Here is a 17,783-nt window from a genome sequence, read left to right as displayed (position 1 = left end):
ATCAGTCCTCTTAACCACAGCATCACAGTAGGGAGCTCATATTCTGTCTGTACCTAGCAGAGCGACTGTTCTTCCCTAAGTGGAGTACTTTGCATTTGGCTGTATTGAGCTCCATCCTATTTATCGGAAACTATTTCTCCCATTTGTACAGATCATTCTGAATTAGAACCCTATCTCCAAAGCATTTGCAACCCCTCCCAGCTTGGTATCATTGTGAACTTTATATACATACTCTCCATGCCATTACCAAAATTGTTTATAAAGATATTGAACAGAACTGGTCCTAAAGCTGGTTCCTGCAGAACCCCACTTGTTATACCCTTCCAGTATGACTATGAAACTTTAATAACTAGTCTCTGAGAATGGTTATCCAGCCACTTATACACGCATCCTATAGGATTCCCATCTACATTGTATTTCCATAGTTTTGCAAGCAAGACACGAGAGGTAATTCTTCCATTCTACTCTGAGAAGGAGTATTGTGTACGATTCTGGGCACCACATTTCAGGAAATATGTGGACAAAGTGGAGAAGGTTCAGTGAAGAGCAATAATGTTTTTATTGCTGCTGAGAGCCTTAAAACTGAGAATGGACATGGAGGCTGAACCACTGACTCAACTCTAGATTGGTCCTTCCAGCACAAAGCTGGGGAAGCTTCCACTAGCTAAAATACACCTGTTCTGTGAAATAATGTTGGATTTCACTCTCCCCTTTTGTCAAGTACCATCTTCTGTCAGACTTGCTTCTTCACAAATAAATAGCATAGGGAATGAACTAGATGCATTTCCAAGATAATAGTTTGTGTGACTTCATGTTTTTAACATTTAGCTAAATGCAACAGACACTACAGAAATGAAAATGCCACGCTAGAGAGGTGAAGGAAAAGATGCAGGAAGTATTTTGAAATCTGAGATATAGCTGGTAGAAATTGCACACAGCAGGGAGCTCTATGAGCTCAGGGGTGATTGGTTTAGCAGCCTTCCACTGGTTCCTAACTTCCATTTCTTCTTCCTCCTTATGCTACTGTTCAAGTGCAATAACTATGCATGGCTATAACACACTATAGCTCAGGGGTGCATAAGAACATAAGAACATAAGAACATAAGAACATAAGAATGGCCATACTGGGTCAGACCAAAGGTCCATCAAGCCCAGCATCCCATCTGCCGACGGTGGCCAATGCCAGGCGCCCCAGAGAAGGAGAACAGAAGACAAGTGATTTATCTCCTGCCATCCATCTCCTGCCCTTGTTATGAAGGCTAGGGCACCATACTTTATCCCTGGCTAATAGCCATTTATGGACCTGACCTGCAAAAATTTATCAAGCTCTTTTTTAAACCCTAATAGAGTCCTGGCCTTCACAGCCGCCTCGGGCAAGGAGTTCCACAGGTTGACTGTGCGCTGTGTGAAGAAAAATTTCCTTTGATTAGTTTTGAACCCACTACCCATCAATTTCATTTGGTGTCCCCTAGTTCTTGTATTATGGGAAAAGGTAAATAATTTTTCTATATTCACTTTCTCCACACCATTCATGATTTTATATACCTCTATCATATCGCCCCTCAATCGCCTCTTTTCCAAACTGAAAAGTCCCAGTCTCTCTAGCCTCTCCCCATATGGGACCCTTTCCAAGCCCCTAATCATCTTAGTCGCCCTTTTCTGAACCTTTTCTAATGCCAATATATCTTTTTTGAGGTGAGGAGACCACATCTGCACGCAGTACTCGAGATGTGGGCGTACCATAGTTTTATATAGGGGAAGTATGATATCTTTTGTCTTATTATCGATCCCTTTTTTAATAATTCCTAACATCCTATTTGCCTTACTAACTGCCGCTGCACACTGCGTGGATGTCTTCAGAGAACTATCCACTATAACTCCAAGATCCCTTTCCTGATCTGTCGTAGCTAAATTTGACCCCATCATGTAGTACGTGTAATTTGGGTTATTTTTTCCAACATGCATTACCTTACACTTACCCACATTAAATTTCATTTGCCATTTTGCTGCCCAATCACTCAGTTTGCTGAGATCTTTTTGTAGTTCTTCACAATCCCTTTTGCTTTTGACTGTCCTGAACAACTTGGTGTCATCTGCAAACTTTGCCACCTCACTGCTTACCTCATTTTCTAGATCATTGATGAACAAGTTGAACAGGATCGGTCCCAGGACTGAGCCCTGGGGAACACCACTAGTTACCCCCCTCCATTGTGAAAATTTACCATTTATTCCCACCCTTTGTTTTCTGTCTTTTAACCAATTCCCGATCCATGAAAGGACCTTTCCTCCTATCCCATGACCACCTAATTTACATAAAAGCCTTTGGTGTGGGACCGTGTCAAAGGCTTTCTGGAAATCTAGGTATATTATGTCCACTGGGTGCCCCTTGTCCGCATGTTTATTAACCCCTTCAAAGAATTCTAATAGATTAGACAGACACGACTTCCCTCTGCAGAAACCATGCTGACTTTTGCCCAACAATTCGTGCTCTTCTATGTGCCTTGCAATTTTACTCTTTACTAGTGTTTCTACTAATTTACCTGGTACTGATGTTAAACTTATCGGTCTATAATTGCCAGGATCTCCTCTAGAGCCTTTTTTAAATATCGGTGTTATATTGGCCGTCTTCCAGTCATTTGGTACCAAAGTGGATTTAAAGGATAGGTTACAAACCACTGTTAATAACTCCGCAATTTCACATTTGAGTTCTTTCAGAACCCTTGGGTGAATGCCATCTGGTCCTGGAGACTTGTTACTATTCAGCTTATTAATTAATTCCAAAACCTCCTCTAATGTCACTTCAATCTGAGTGAGTTCCTCAGATTTGTCGCCTAAAAAGGCTGGCTCAGATTTAGCAAACTTTTTAGCCCACAGCCCACATTAGGGTATGTGAATTGCATGGAGAGCCCTGAACGCTCACAAAATTGGGTATTGGAATGCAGAAAGGGGTGAGGACTCTGGCTGGTAGTGTGGGTTCTGGGGTGGTGCTGGGGAGGAGGGATTTCAGGTGCAGGAAGGTGCACGGGGCTGAGACCAAGGGGTTTGGAGGACAGGAGGTGTATCAAGTCTAGGGCAGGGTGTTGGGATGTGGGATGGGGCTTCAGGGTTGCAGGATCCTGACTGCACTTACTCCTCAAGCAGCTACCTGGAGCAGTGACATGCCCTGCTTCTGGCTGGCGCCTATTTGGAAATGCAACCAGGCAACTGCCCGTCACTCCACACGAACTGCTCCTGCAGCTCCCACTGGCCGTGGATCCCAGCCAATGGGAGCTGTGGGGGGAGGTGATTGGGCAGGAGCAGCACATGGGGCCCACTGGCTGCCCCATGGATAGAAGCCAGATGGGGGACCTGCTGCTGTTTCCAGGAGATGCATAGAGCCATGGACAGAGGCAGGACCCAATGGATGGATTAAAATGGCTGACTGGCTGGATGTGGCCCACAGGCTGTAATCTGCCTACCCTAGCATACCTACAACAACATGCATTTTCCTTTTGCCCCCAGTAAAGGCTATTTTGGAGAGATGGCTCCATGTGCATTATCAGTTGTTCCATTGCAGGCTCCAGGGAGTTTTGGTTTAGACTTCCTAGAGGCAACTCTCCCGTACTTTCAGGGGGGTGTAGGGGAGCTCAGGGATTCTCTCCTGTAACTTAATAACAGATACACGTCTCAGGAAACAGAGCCCCTGTCCATGCACTTCCTCATTCCCTCAAACCCTGCCACTGGCAACAGCACCTGCCTCCACTTAGTCACCACTAGGACTCCAGAACAGGGAAGCTAATCCTGACTGGTCTCCCACAACAGCTGGCTCAGCACTACGTCCTAAGCATCACCTCCATGTTAATGTTTCCTTTGACACTATTTGCTCGTGCATCAGCACCTGAGGTCCAGTAATAACCTCTCATTAAATTACATCAGGGTATATAAACAAACCACAGGTTGCAGTTTAGGGGGCAGGAGGAGATCAAGTATTATCAGTGAAGAGCCCCAAATAGAAGAAATTGAGAGAAATGACATGTGGAAGTTATGCCCTCAGCTAAAACACAAGCTACCGTTATTGCTGATCGCACACATAAACCACATTTCCTCTCTTCAGAAGAAATGTTCCCCACTTCATGAACAATCTTCAGGTTAGACACACACGCCTGGATAAGCAGCAAACCTTGTTCAGTCTACCATCTCCTTCTGCAGTGATCGAGGTGCAGTCCCCTCTCCTGCCCCTTTGCCCTCCCTAGCCGGCTCAGACTTGAAGCAAAGCGCAGCCTCCACAGGACAGGGGCAGTCCTACTTGAGTGCTGGTGGTAGTACGAGTGGTTGCTAAGCAAATGCGGTGGGAGGGGTACAGAGGACAAGGAGCGAGTAGGAATAGAACAACCCGACCTCAAATTCAGTTACAGGTATTGGGCTGGCCATGAAACGCCTTGCCCTGCTTCAGAAGCCTGAGAGTTAGAAAGCTGATGCCCTGGGGGTTACAGACACACGGACCTCATTTTAGAGGGCTTGTTGAAAAAAACGTGTTGGGGAGAAAGAGAAGGAATCACTGAGGGGAGGGAGGGGTCCTTGCGACCCACTTATTAATCAAAAGCCAAAGCATGAACAACCAAGTGATGTTGTGTATGTTGTAATGTAAACCACCAGATCGGGGACCACCTTGGGGCAGACACAAAACGGCAGTTATCTGAACAGCCTTCTCCGAGTCTTCCCCTCAAGTCATGCCAAACTTTCCAGAGGTATCAGCTGGCAGTTTTATTTCCAAAAACCCGGCATAGTAACAAAAAAAAATCCTTAAAAATCGCCTCATACAAAACATCAGCATAAAATTAGACAAACACACACACTTGTAAAATGACAAAGAACAATTCTCTTCCCCGGAGAGACTGGAGAGAAGAGTCTAGCTGCTCTGGCGGAGTTGATCTGAAAGTTAACATTCAGCAGCCCATTTCCAGACAGCAGCGCTAAATCTATTTGGATAAAACGCGTGTGACCCAGACACTTGGCATGTGGCCAAATGCGTTGCACCGGCAGCCCAAATAAAAACAAGAGTCTGAGACGCTCGCCCTCGCTCTCTGTTTGTCTTTCTTCCTCTCGTACAGTGAAAGAAATGAGCAAATACAAGAACTATACACACACATCACCAGGAAGCGGGGTTTCAATTATTCCCTCTAAAAATCCCTTTGAACCGTGTGCCGTACAATATACACACAGACACACAGCGTTAAATAAGACTCCGTGGAGTTAAGAGTCCAGCAAATCCCAAATGGCTTGAAGTAAATCAGAAACACACACGCTTCCATCTCGCTGATTAGCCTATTAAGAGCTTAGCTTCTCTTAGAGCATCAGACTGCAGCTAGCACATTCATGCGGACCCTTTGAGCCCAGACACAAAATATGCACTTGTCTGGCCGCTTAAGTAGACACTGACATGACACGACAAAATACTGGATTTTTTAACTCTATTTTTTAGCAAGTGTAGCCTATTTTCCACGAGTGATTTAGTCCAGACCTGATGAGGTTTTCTCTACCACTATTCTATTATTTCCAATAGAACAACTCTCCCCCCCACCCCGTAATCCTCTAACCTCAAAGGTTTCTTTCTGAAACGACTCCAAATCCACCTCTCTTATTGCCGTACAACTTGCCCCATCCCCCAAAAGATCTACATGCAACATTATTCAGCAGACAAGAAAAGCACAAGAAGTTTCATTGAACAGCGGGAAATCTTTTCTTACCGTTTTCATCTTCAATTTCTGATATAAATTTCAAACAATAGAGATAGCACTGTACGAGTCCCGTACTCCTCTCTGCTTTTCCCCTTTTTGCAAGCCACACCAGTTATACTCTCCAACAAAGTGAAATCCTCCAGTCTTCCTACACGGGATTTTGAGATATCGGACTGACTTGGCAGCAAAAGGGATGCCTTCAATTCACCCAATCTATCACCCTGCACATTTTGTCCGTCCAACCGAAAAAAAAGCTAAAAGGGGGAGGGGGAGGAAGGAAAAGAGACTTATTTTGGGGTGGTGGTGAGTGCCCTCTTCTTGGCTAGCTTCTTCTGGGCAAAGTACCATGTGAATATCATCAGAGGTGGGGGGGGGGGGGAGAGCGAGGAAAGGGAAACGGAGAAAGCGGGCAGGGAGGACTCAAGAAAGTTTTGTTGAAGTAGCCCTAGATCTCTTCTCCCTGCCGGCCTGCAGCCAAGTTTAGAGCTCCAGCAGCAGACGAAAGTTTGGCAGCTTCGCCTGGGAGGCTGAGCGCACACTGACGTCAGCCGCAGATGTTGCCTCGAGCTCCCAGGGCGCTGCTGCGCATGCCGAGCCCGTCACGTGGAGGGGGAGGGGGATGCGGAGGTACAATCAGGGTAACCAGAGAGGGGGAGAAGCGCAGCTCGACCGAGGAAAGTCATTCACCGGGTACACTCAGAACAGAATAGCCGGTTGTGTGCGGATAGCAGATAGGCTGGCAGGGCCTTCTCTCTGCTGCCGGGTACAAGGTCCGCTTTCGCGCCCAGGGAATGGGAGGGAAGCTGGCCCTCTAGCGCTTCCCGTGCCCCAGGGCACCGCACAGAGATTGCCAAGCCGAGGAGTGGTGGCTGGTCTGGAGCGGGGCGGAATATGAGTTAAAGTCCCGGGCAAGCCCCCCCACCCCCCCATCCCCGAGCTGCCGTGTTGTAGCGTGAGTGCAAAACCAGCGAAAAGGCTGCAAGCTGTACAACGCCGTAGCCCAATGGATGGGGGAGGGGGAGGAAGGCGGTGTGAAGAGCGCGGGTTTGAGTCTTCCCTGTGGGAAGGGGTCGTATTAACGAGTGGCTACAAGCGAAGAGACCGTCAGACCCTTATGAAAAAGTCCTTTGATCCACACACTGTGTGCAAACAAGTCGGTGTCCGTAAGGGTCCTTCCGCCGTAGTATCTCTGCCGCTATAGCATGGGGTTGATGCACCGCTTTAACGTATGAACGCAGAGTAGTTATGCACCTACTTATCTTCCTTACTAGTAAGAACGGGCGCGGAAGAGGGAACCGTACTACTGTACCTAGAGCAGAAAACGGCTCGTTTGGTGCCTGTTCACTGACCCCACGCGCTGTTTCAGCCTTTACAAAACGGTGCATTATTTCCATGTGACTGCAAGCGACTGGTTGGTACTTGAAAGAGTGGACGGGGTGGGTGTTTTTGAAAGCAAGGTCATCGACTGGCACAGTACTGACGGCAGCAGTCAACTAAGTCGGGAGGGAGAGAGAGACCCAGAAAGCAAAAGCTCGGTCTGTAACGGCATGAAGCTAAAGTTTGAGCAGAACAAACGTGTGGCCCGTAACCACATGCGCTCAGCCCTAACTTTACAGATCAAAATAGCACAACGCGTAGCACGGGCACTTTCACTTTCATTTGCAATGAGCAACAACCTGGCACCCGTCCGGGGGGAGGTGGGGGGGAAGAGAAGCGCAGCTGTATTTTCCAGTGTAGTAGGACCGTAAACAAAATCTGACCTACAAATCGGAACCAGGAAAAAGGTGAAAATAGTGCAGGACAAGTGCTGCCTTTGAGCAGTGTGCTCTGCTGGATCATTTATGTTCAGCCAGGCTAAGGCTAAGTCTGGGCTTTGGGGTAGGTGGGGGGAAGGGCGCGAGAGAATGGAATTGGCGCCTTGGAATTTCAGCTCGCATAAGCGCCTAGTTAATTTCCGATAGCCAAGAGATCACGAATCTTTCCAGAATCCCGCTTCTAAGCTTTCAAGCTTCTGCTAACATTATTTCCCATCTGATGAGATTTGTTTTCATCCTACGCCGGAGGTTGTAGGTGTAATTCTTCTGTTGAATCCATGAATAGTTGGCTGAAGTATGAAATTATTCAGACTGGAAAGGTCCAAGAATAGTTATGCCAATTCTTCGAGTGCTGAAAGGGAAAAGTATCAGTCTGCAGAGTCAATAGTCCTTATCGTGACCTTAATCAGGATTTGGCTATGTGCCATTTAAAATGTAGAAAAAGATCCTGTGGTCGGCATTGACAGTTTCAAATAAACACACTCCATATGGCGCAGCACGTTTCATTTTTGAAGATAAAGAGCCATTATAGTGAAATTGGATTTCTACACCTAATTACATTAAACTGCTTTTAACAGTAGCTCTAACGAGTAACACAAAAACCTGGAAGAAAGTAGTTGGCATTTGTTTTACTGAAATACTACCTGAGTAGCTGTTGGATGTATTATAAACCCTTCTTTATTGGTCAGATCCTGTCTTTAGCCAAATTGATGTTACAACATCTCTGTGCTATTAAGAAATACGAATGTAACTGCATGCCTTAGTCTGAATTATTAAAAAGAAATGCCAGTTATTCTAAAGAAGCGTTTTGCTCTGGAGATAAGCGGTCAGTTTGTTGCCCTTGATATAATTGCTTATTCAAAGGGCGCCATCCTGCGTCTGAAAGCTATAAAGGGAGAGTCAGAGTGGATGGACTTTCACAAGGCAGAATTTTGCTTCTTCTGTGTGCATTCTGTGTATTGTTTGTTGCGTATGCTTTGCGTGTGTGTTCTGTGGGATTCGTGCCTGTTTGCCAATATGTATCCAGTTTTCCAGGGTGTGCCTGGTATTTCACATGTGTGTTTATGCCTATGCAGGGGTTCTGTTTTTCCTGTGGTGTGCATGCATGCAACAGCTGTGTAGCAAAAGATATGGATAAACAGTTATTTTTGCAGTTGATGTATGCACAGTTTATAAAATAGGTTATTTCAAAACTTTCTGCAGCTGCAACAACTTATGTGTTCACATTCACTTGTCACAAGTATCAGAGAGGTAGCTGTGTTAGTCTGTATCTACAAAAACAACAAGAAGCCCTGTGGCACCTTAGACTAACAGGTAAGCGGGTCTTTGCCTACAAAAGCTTATGCTCCAAAATATCTATTTGTCACAAGAACAGTCAAAAAGCTAAAGGAGGTGGTGAGTACAGTGGGTGGAATATAACATTGGCAATTCTGATAGAACTTTCATTTTGGATTAAATCAAAAGGTGTTGGCTCATCCATAGTGGGTTATTCAAAGTAGCAATTCATAATGACATTGAATAGTCATCAGATCGGGGAATGAGAGTGAGAAAAACTATACAGCCTGGTGTTTACTACTATTTCATGATCCAAAATATAAATGCTTCCACAGGAAAAACATGGCCACATGGCCATATTTCAATGATTATGCTACTCTCTTCCAACAGGAGAGATGTGAGGTCATGTTTCTTCTCACTAGGGAGAGGGAAAAATTGAAGCCCAGTCTCTCAGATTGTGGGAGAGCAAGCACCCTATCTACTAGGCTAAAGCCTATAATGGAGACCTGCTTCCCTCCCCCGCATGTTTTGTAAATCCTATCTTTTTAGCAAAAATGTCCAGAGACATTGGGTGTAAACATTTTGTTTAAACATTACTGAAACATTTTTTTGTGGTTGAAAATATTTGGCAAAATCAACAAAAATTCATCATGTTTCAAGTCATCTGAAATTATTTAAAAAAATTAGCGAGGTTTAGTGAAGAGTACCAGTGTACGCTGCAACAACACACATCTTAGTGGACTGTTCTTTACCCTCTTTCCTTCAGGCAGCGGTACAGAGAATGGGGGAGACCACTGGCTGTTACTTTGATCTCCACTTCTAAAAAGATCAGATTGTAAGGCGTGGCAGCTGGTTTCTTCTCCACCTTTCAGAGCCAGTGACAATGTGAGAAGAATATGCTGGTGTTCTGTGATTCACTGAGTAAAAGTGGTAGCACTGTAAAGCTGCTCCATGGATTTTGCTGTTCTTCTCTAGAGACTTTAGAATCTCTCTGACAAACCTCCCAATGCATCCTGATCCAGCTTGCTTCACTTCACTGCATAAAATGGATATTTTCAAAATAAGCCTAGCTTCAAGTTTAATACAGCTAAACTAAAATTATCAGCCTATTTATCTAATTTTTTTTGCTTCAAAAGCCAAGAGATGAATAAAATAAACATGCATTTTTTGAGAGCTTCCAGGTTTTTTTTAAAGGAATCATACAGCAAATAGTATGCAGAGTCACACCACAGAAGATACTTCGTTGACTGAGACAATCTCTGTTGTATCTATCACATGACAAAAACAGTAATTCCATTTTGGGGTTCTGGTGACTAATAAACCACTAATTATGTCACCAGAAACCCTGAATAGTGCTACAGATTTATTCAGCATAGCATATGTTATTCTACATCTTAACTACTTTGCCAGTCTTTTCTGATTGTAAGAGTGATTTGCTGAAACATTAAGCACCCCTGACTTTAGGCCTTTTAAATCCTCTATCCTGCCACCCCCTAGTCTGCCAGACACTTACAGCTAATGATTGCCATGCTTTTATGATTAAATAAACATTTGTTTTAAACTTTATGTGGACATTGTTTTATATTTAAAGGAATTTTGAGCCCAATCCTGGAATTTTTGCCATTAATTTCAAAGAGACCATGATAGAAATCTTTAAATATTTGGTGAGCTGTCCATTATTAGCTAAAATGAGCTTCTTGTTTCTCTTGCACTTGGATATCTATGCTTGCATGTTTGCTTCTTGCAAGACTTGTTCATTTCCTCCCTGTCGAGGCAATTATATAAAAATGGTAAATTGGTAGCCAAATTGAATGCCTCAAGTACTATTCTAGGGGAGCAGGCTCGGCTAACCTTGGCCCAGCCCGAATAACCCGGAAATAACATGCAGACAAACACTAAGTCAATTTGTACCTGTGCCCAGGGGATTGAGATATAATGATGAGTGCGGGGACAATGTTTAATTGGAACGAATCAAAAACAGTATATTATTTCACATACAACAGCAAAATACAAACAGACAGCAACAACAGTAACAAATACAAGATATGAAACTCATTGTTTTAATTTACTGTCAGTAACAGAGTAGATAATTTGGTTGTCACAGGTCACAGTACTCTGCTGTCAGGAATAACTGAAAGGTTGGTTAGTATGTATCTGGTTAGGATTGGCTGGAGCACCTTGTACCCACAAGAAATATGTAGACTAAAAGCCTTTAAGATATTGGGCTGAGGTGCCTTAAAGGTCGGTTTGAGCCATATTTAGGCTTTCGTGGCTTGTTTGGCCAGGGCCTATTTGTCCAGTCAGTGGGTTGCTAGGCCATTGCTGGGGTATTATCTGGCAATATGGGCCAGAGGGAGTTTTGGCTTTCTGGCTCGCTGGGCCAGAGCCTATTTGTCCAGTCAGTGGGTTGCTAGGCCACTGCTGGGTAATGTAGTGCAGGGTTTCCCTGTCACTAGATAGTTATCCTGACATAGATAATAATTAGATTATATAAACACTATTTTCTATATCTATCTATACCTATATCAAGATTAACTAGATTACCTACATTAATATTGTGTAAACAATCATAATAAACATTATAACAATCAATTGTAACAAGTAATAACAATTATAAATAACAGTTCAAAGGATATGGTCTTCGGCTTCTAGAGAGCCTGAAAAGCAGGGCACGAGGCCTTTATTGTACAGCAAATGGCTGAGAGGCCTGGCGCACTGGCACAGGGTGCCACGTCACAAGGCTCTCTGTGGAAGCAGCAGTTGATGGCAGCAGGTCGAGGCGACGCCAGCCAGGAGAAGATGGTCAGCACTGGCGGGGGAGGGTTGTGTGTGCACTGAGGTGTTGAGGGTGCTAAAACAGCGGTTGCTGACTCCGCAGTTCCTCCTTGAATGCTGGCTCTCAGGTGGTGAATGGTTCGGCAGCAGACAAGGCTCCCCCTATAGGGAAGTGCTGTCTAGTAGCAGCTGCAGCTCAAAAGGCCAACAGTGCAAGTAATTTCAGCTCTGTGTTCAGATCAGGTCCGGTCAGTCCCACACACACACTTCCTTCGAGAGATCCTCAGATTCCCAGTGCTGCTGAGGTGTGTCCTTATATAGGCCATCCTCATTAGTATTCAGCGAGTTCTGGAAGGATGCCCATATTTGGTAAGGGCCAGTCCCCTCAGGTATAATAGACCTGATTGAGGACTGCACCAGGTTTGAATTTTTGAATGTAGGATGTCAGTTATGGCAGTTGGTAATAGAGTCTTATAGGGAAGTGATTACCCACGATTTTAAGATAATTTCAGTGGTAAAATTTCAGTGATATCTGTTCCCCATGCCCACACAAAATTAGTAACCCTTTCATTTAATCATATAGATGAGGTAAACACACAATATGACTAAAGATTATGAGCGTGGTCGTATCTGAGCAGTACACACCCTGTTCACAATCTTTACACTCCTCTTTTGGTCAGTGCAATGAAGATGTGATCAGCTAAAATATCTAGGAAAAAAATCCAACAATATTTAGTGAAAGAACACCAGTTTTAATATTGAATTTTTATAAATCTCTTATCATCAAAAGACTTTTATACATTCATACTGAAGAAAACTTTATTCTACAAATTATTATTTACAATTAATTATTTTAGCACCTAGGACCTCTAGTTATGGACAAGGACTCCATTGTGCCTGCCGAACTTCAAAATTCCCTTACTCCCACATGGATGAGCAGCATGCAGAGAGTTGGATGATCCTTGACTGCTCTTCGAAAATGTTTTGGATATGGGCCCCTGGCAGGCAGCACACCTCGCAGGATGCTATGTGAGGCTGACAGATGGGTGCTTCAGTTCTCCTCAGATAGTTAAACACCACTACCTTGCATATTCTCCAGGGAATAATAGCTGTGATCCCCACATCCTGAGTATATGGCTTCACCTCCTTCACATTTGCGGGGGTGATTCCTCATCCTTTGTTTCAAGGGGAGCATAATGGTTTGTCGTAACTATGGTGGTTGGGTTGGGAGTGGAAAGGGAATACTGCCTGCTACCACAAGTAACCAGCAACCACATAAACTTCCCAGTGGCAGACCGGAGTAGGGGATCCCACATACACATTGGTCAAACTGATCAGTTGACCTCTCCACTGAGACTCTGATACACACTCAAGGTTTTACCTTCTTCTGATTGCCAGGTAAATTAAAGGACCTGATACTTTCCTTATCAGGATGGCTGGAAGGGAGTTAGATAAGTTAATCTATCTCTTGATGACATTATTAGGGCAAAAAAGAGGGACAGAGGCTGGGGAACAGGCCTATTTGTTTATATTTGTCCTTTGTAATCTGACCTAGTTTCCAACTTTCGTAGAAAGCTTTTTTGAGTTTCAAATCATTGACAATCTCCTGGTTAAATCAGGATGGTCTCTTCCCCTTTAGACTTGTTTCCTTTGGGACCTTGCCTAGTACCTCCCTGAGGCTGGATCTACACTAACTCCAAAAGATCAACCACTTAAGTTTTGATCTTCCATGAAGCCCTTTTGTGCATGTGCAAAATGGTGCATTCTGGGGTCAATGTCAACTCCAGAACTGCTCATGAGCCGCAAGGATTAAGGAATGTTGATGGGAGGAGCGTGTCTGTTGACCTTCTTCTGTGAGGACAGGGATGAAAGTCTACTGCTGAAAAGTCAATTTTAGGTACGCAACTGACATAGTTATTTTTTTTAGTAGTATTTCACTTTTGGCCTCCTTACTCCCCATGCTTCTTACATTAGCACACAGACATCTAACATATTCATCTGATTTCCTCCACATTATGCTCTCTCTCTCATCTCTCCCCTATTCATGCTATAATGGCCCATGCTTCTTCCAGATTCCAGCCATTCCCCCAGGGTCTCCATGTTTTGTATCTACCTGTGAGCTTGCGTCTGTTGAACTTAGTTTAAACCCTTCCTCGCTGGGCTTATGTACACTAGCCCCCTTCTTCAAAGGGGACATGCTAATTAACCCCATTGGAGAATAGCAATGAGGTGCTCCACTGCATATGCAGCACCTCATTAGCATAATTCCTGCCACACGAACTTTGAAGTTGCTAACTTGGAAGTGGAGGCAAGCAGTCTAGTTGCAGGCACTTCAAACTGTTTTGTGCAGAAGGCAGGGAGCCTGATTTATTTGTCTATTTTCAATTTTCCTAGTCAATGGATTTACATCAAGGATGTGCTTGGCCCAATAAGCCTATTCACATGATGAAGGAGAGCAGTTTTGGGCTCAAATTATATATATTTCTATTTTGTTGTGTTCCCATGTCCAAAATAACTTGTTTAGCAGCCTTCTGTAAGAGCCATAAAAGCATAAGAGAGAAATTCTACAAAATTTCCCTCTGCAAAAATTCAGGTTGGCAGCACTGCTTGGGGGCTGGGGCATATAAATACATGTGCAAACTATGTAGTAATTCTCCAAGGACATGCAAAAGCTAACAATTCACTTGTTAGTTTTGATTGTAGGATGAAAGCACTGAAATACCAGGCTACAACTATTTGAAAATTAGGTGATTTGATTGGAATTAAATTAAAAGAATCCACATGACTTACAAAAAAACTGTGAACTATTTGGATTGAATGAGGATTATGTAGTATTCATATAGATAGGCATTTTAACACTACTAACATTTGATGAAGCTGATTTATAATATGACAGGAATGTATGTATTAAATGACAGATTTAAGAATGATCATGCATTTTTAAAAAATGAAAAGAACTGAACATAATCAAATTGGCCCTGATTTGGCAAACCAATACACATTAGAACAATTATATTTCCTTCGGTTATGATTTGGACCTATTAATATTATAATATTAAACTGAATATTCTTGAAATACTTTAACTCATGTATACATTTTAAATGATTATTTTGTAAATTCAGTTTGCTGTATTTTAAGGATAAAAACTAAACAAAGACCATTTCAGATGAAGTTAGAAGACCAGTAAGTTACAAGTAAGCATTTCTTGAAATCACTCAAAAACAGAATAGATCCATCTCTGAGCTACAATTATGATGTTTCATGTTATTTTTTGTTTATTACTCTTCAAGGCACATTGAGGGAAATCTTTTGTGTCATTTGCTAAAGAATGAGCTATGGATCAAATTGCAAAACAACTTTTAATTTCTAAAGAGTTAAAAGATGAAATTCTTTAGTTATAGGTTTATATTCTGGGCACAATCCGTGAACTGAAATATAAACTGGGTTCAGCATGCTGCTGTTCCTGCTATAACCATTAAGTGATTATTTACGTCAATAGACAAGTTACTAAAAGGGATCAGATTGAATTGTTCTAAAAAACTTTAATAAAGTTTAACATTCTGGCTCAGCAGACTTGCACAATATTTGCTAACAGATTTCCATTCTAATATAAAATAGCAATAGGACAGTCGGAGTGATTATTTTTTAATGTGTAAGATGATGGAGGTTTTCTTTCTTGTCTATACTGGCTGCCTATTCAGGAACAAAAGAGGCCTCAGCCTCCTTGAGGTCATCTTTGGAAATTGTTGGAAGGGATTTATGTTGCCTTTTGCAGCAATTTTCTCCTCATGAAAAATACTGATTTACTGGAAAGAGTCAACTTCCCATGCAATAAATATCCTACTCTATGGGTTGTTAAAACAGGCTGAAACTTTGCTAGCTCTCAATAATCATAACTACATTATTTATTTTAAACTTTTGTATTTAACTATTTAACTATTTTAAACTTCTGTATTTTGTAGTTAATTGGAAAGATCAGACAGAGTAGAGAGGGCACATAAAGTGGGGATGCATTTATAGATACAGAGGATTAATGGATGGAAAAGCAAATAGATGCATACCACATACTGGCTGCGTCTACACGTGCACGCTACTTCGAAGTAGCGGCAGTAACTTCGAAATAGCGCCCGTCACGTCTACACGTGTTGGGCGCTATTTCGAAGTTGAAATCGACGTTAGGCGGCGAGACGTCGAAGTCGCTAACCCCATGAGCGGATGGGAATAGCGCCCTACTTCGACGTTCAACATCGAAGTAGGGACGTGTAGACGATCCGCGTCCCGCAACATCGAAATAGCGGGGTCCTCCATGGCGGCCATCAGCTGGGGGGTTGAGAGATACTCTCTCTCCAGCCCTTGCGGGGCTCTGTGGTCACCGTGGGCAGCAGCCCTTAGCCCAGGGCTTCTGGCTGCTGCTGCTGCAGCTGGGGGTCCGTGCTGCATATACAGGGTCTGCAACTAGTTGTTGGCTCTGTGTATCTTGCACTGTTTAATGAAAGTGTGTCTGGGAGGGGCCCTTTAAGGGAGCGACTTGCTGTTGAGTCCGCCCCGTGACCCTGTCTGCAGCTGTGCCTGGCTCCCTTATTTCGATGTGTGCTACTTTGCCGTGTAGACGTTCCCTCGCTGTGCCTATTTCGATGTTGGGCTGAGCAACGTCGAAGTTGAACATCGACGTTGCCAGCCCTGGAGGACGTGTAGACGTTATTCATCGAAATAGCCTATTTCGATGTCGCAACATCGAAATAAGCTATTTCGAAGTTGGGTGCACGTGTAGACGTAGCCACTGTGGTGTATCTGATACTCTGGGGGGAATGAGAGGCAACTATGCTGTGTTGTACATGCTGCTTTTTAGATGTATGTTTATCAAGAAGGAATCATAATTGTAAGCATTTATTTTTAGCTCTTTGCACCCAGAATCACAGCCATGTGAAAGTCTAACTACAGGATTTCACTCATAAATTAGGCACTTGCACTATTAAACAGATGCAGGTAAATGATTGCACCTGCAGGTCTGTGCCTGGATTTCATTACAGACACAAAATTGCTCCATTAATACTGGAGGCTGTAGTGAGGCCCACCTAAAAATAAGTGCCTACAACTATTATTATCCCTTTATTTATAACCTTAATGAGTTTAATGTGTAAGGACAGATGACATATACTAAGATAAATGCAGGTGCAAATATCATGTATGTACATTTCTATTTATTTAAAAATTTATATTGGAAGTCATGTTTTTAAAGGAAGCATTAGAACTTACTCTTCTTCTTAGTGATTATCAGCCAAGAAAATTTTCTATCAACCTCCAAAGAAACTGCCAAAACCCACTCCAATGAGTTTTCTACAACTTTATCAATGATCAATGAGTGTCTGCAGCCAGCATCAAACCTGAACAACAAGTCACAAACATGCCAGAAGGTTTTGCAAATAACCTGGATGAAGAAATTATTCATCTTGTTTCGTAACAATGGCAGTAGTGATGTGTGTCTGTGTGGGTGCTCTGCTTTAGGTGTCAGTGTGCCCTTGCATTGGCTTTTGGAGATTTTTTCTAGCAATCCCTGGCCTTTCCCTGTATGCACATTTGTCATCTTGTGGTGCCATTGGCAGCTGCTTTTCATGTGCACAACATGGCCCTTCTGTGCATTCTCTACCATAATATTCAGTAGATGAACTACAGAGGAGAGGGGAGAAGGGTGGGCAGTGGGAAGCCACCTCTCTTGAGGGCTGCCCCTGTGGGTTCTCCGCTCTATGTCTGTACAGCAGTATCTTCCACACAGATCAAGGGCTTTGGAGTTGTGCCTTGGACATGGAAGAGAGAAGAGCAAGATTGACTTGATGTAGGACTGGGACCACTTGTGATGGCATGACGTTTTGCAAAATTTTTTTTGGAAGACCAAATTGCAGTTTTGCATGTGTCTGTTAACAGGACATTTTAAGGCATGCCATGGAAGCTCCCATTGCTCAGGTAGACTGTGCTGTGATTCCCTTTGAGAGGTGTTCATTATGTATTGTGTAGCTGGTATACATACAGATGCAGATCCATTTGGAAAATCATTAGGAAGGGATTGCTGCACCTTTCGATTATTTTGCTAGGGAGACCAACAGTCTTATGGATTTGCAGAATGCTTTGGTCTTACTGAGGTACAAGTCGATGGCCCATCTGATGTTGAGCTATGAAGGGATACTTCAAGGGCATCCTTGTGTG

At 43.3% G+C, this 17,783-nt stretch overlaps 1 protein-coding gene and 1 long non-coding RNA gene across 4 annotated transcripts in view; one reads left to right on the top strand and one right to left on the bottom strand.

The window, feature by feature from the left end:
• Positions 1–5,992, bottom strand: part of ADAMTS6 (ADAM metallopeptidase with thrombospondin type 1 motif 6) — a 253,068-nt gene extending 247,076 nt beyond the window's left edge. For both annotated transcript variants that reach the window (XM_074995514.1, XM_074995515.1), the window contains exon 1: positions 5,727–5,992. The gene's annotated coding sequence lies outside the window, so the exon portion shown is untranslated. The remainder of the gene's footprint in view (positions 1–5,726) is intronic.
• Positions 5,993–6,339: 347 nt separating this feature from the next.
• LOC142013180 (uncharacterized) lies at positions 6,340–10,458 on the top strand. Of its 2 annotated transcripts, none has more exons than XR_012645575.1 (3): positions 6,340–6,407; positions 8,735–8,845; positions 9,573–10,458. It is a non-coding gene; the product is annotated as an uncharacterized LOC142013180 (long non-coding RNA). The 2 variants fall into 2 exon arrangements; XR_012645574.1 differs by lacking the exon at positions 6,340–6,407 and adding an exon at positions 6,692–7,128.
• The last annotated feature ends 7,325 nt before the right edge of the window (positions 10,459–17,783 follow it).

Source organism: Carettochelys insculpta, chromosome 5 (genome assembly GCF_033958435.1).
Source record: "Carettochelys insculpta isolate YL-2023 chromosome 5, ASM3395843v1, whole genome shotgun sequence".
Lineage (NCBI taxonomy): Eukaryota > Metazoa > Chordata > Testudines > Carettochelyidae > Carettochelys > Carettochelys insculpta.
This window is presented reverse-complemented; position numbering and strand designations above follow the sequence as displayed.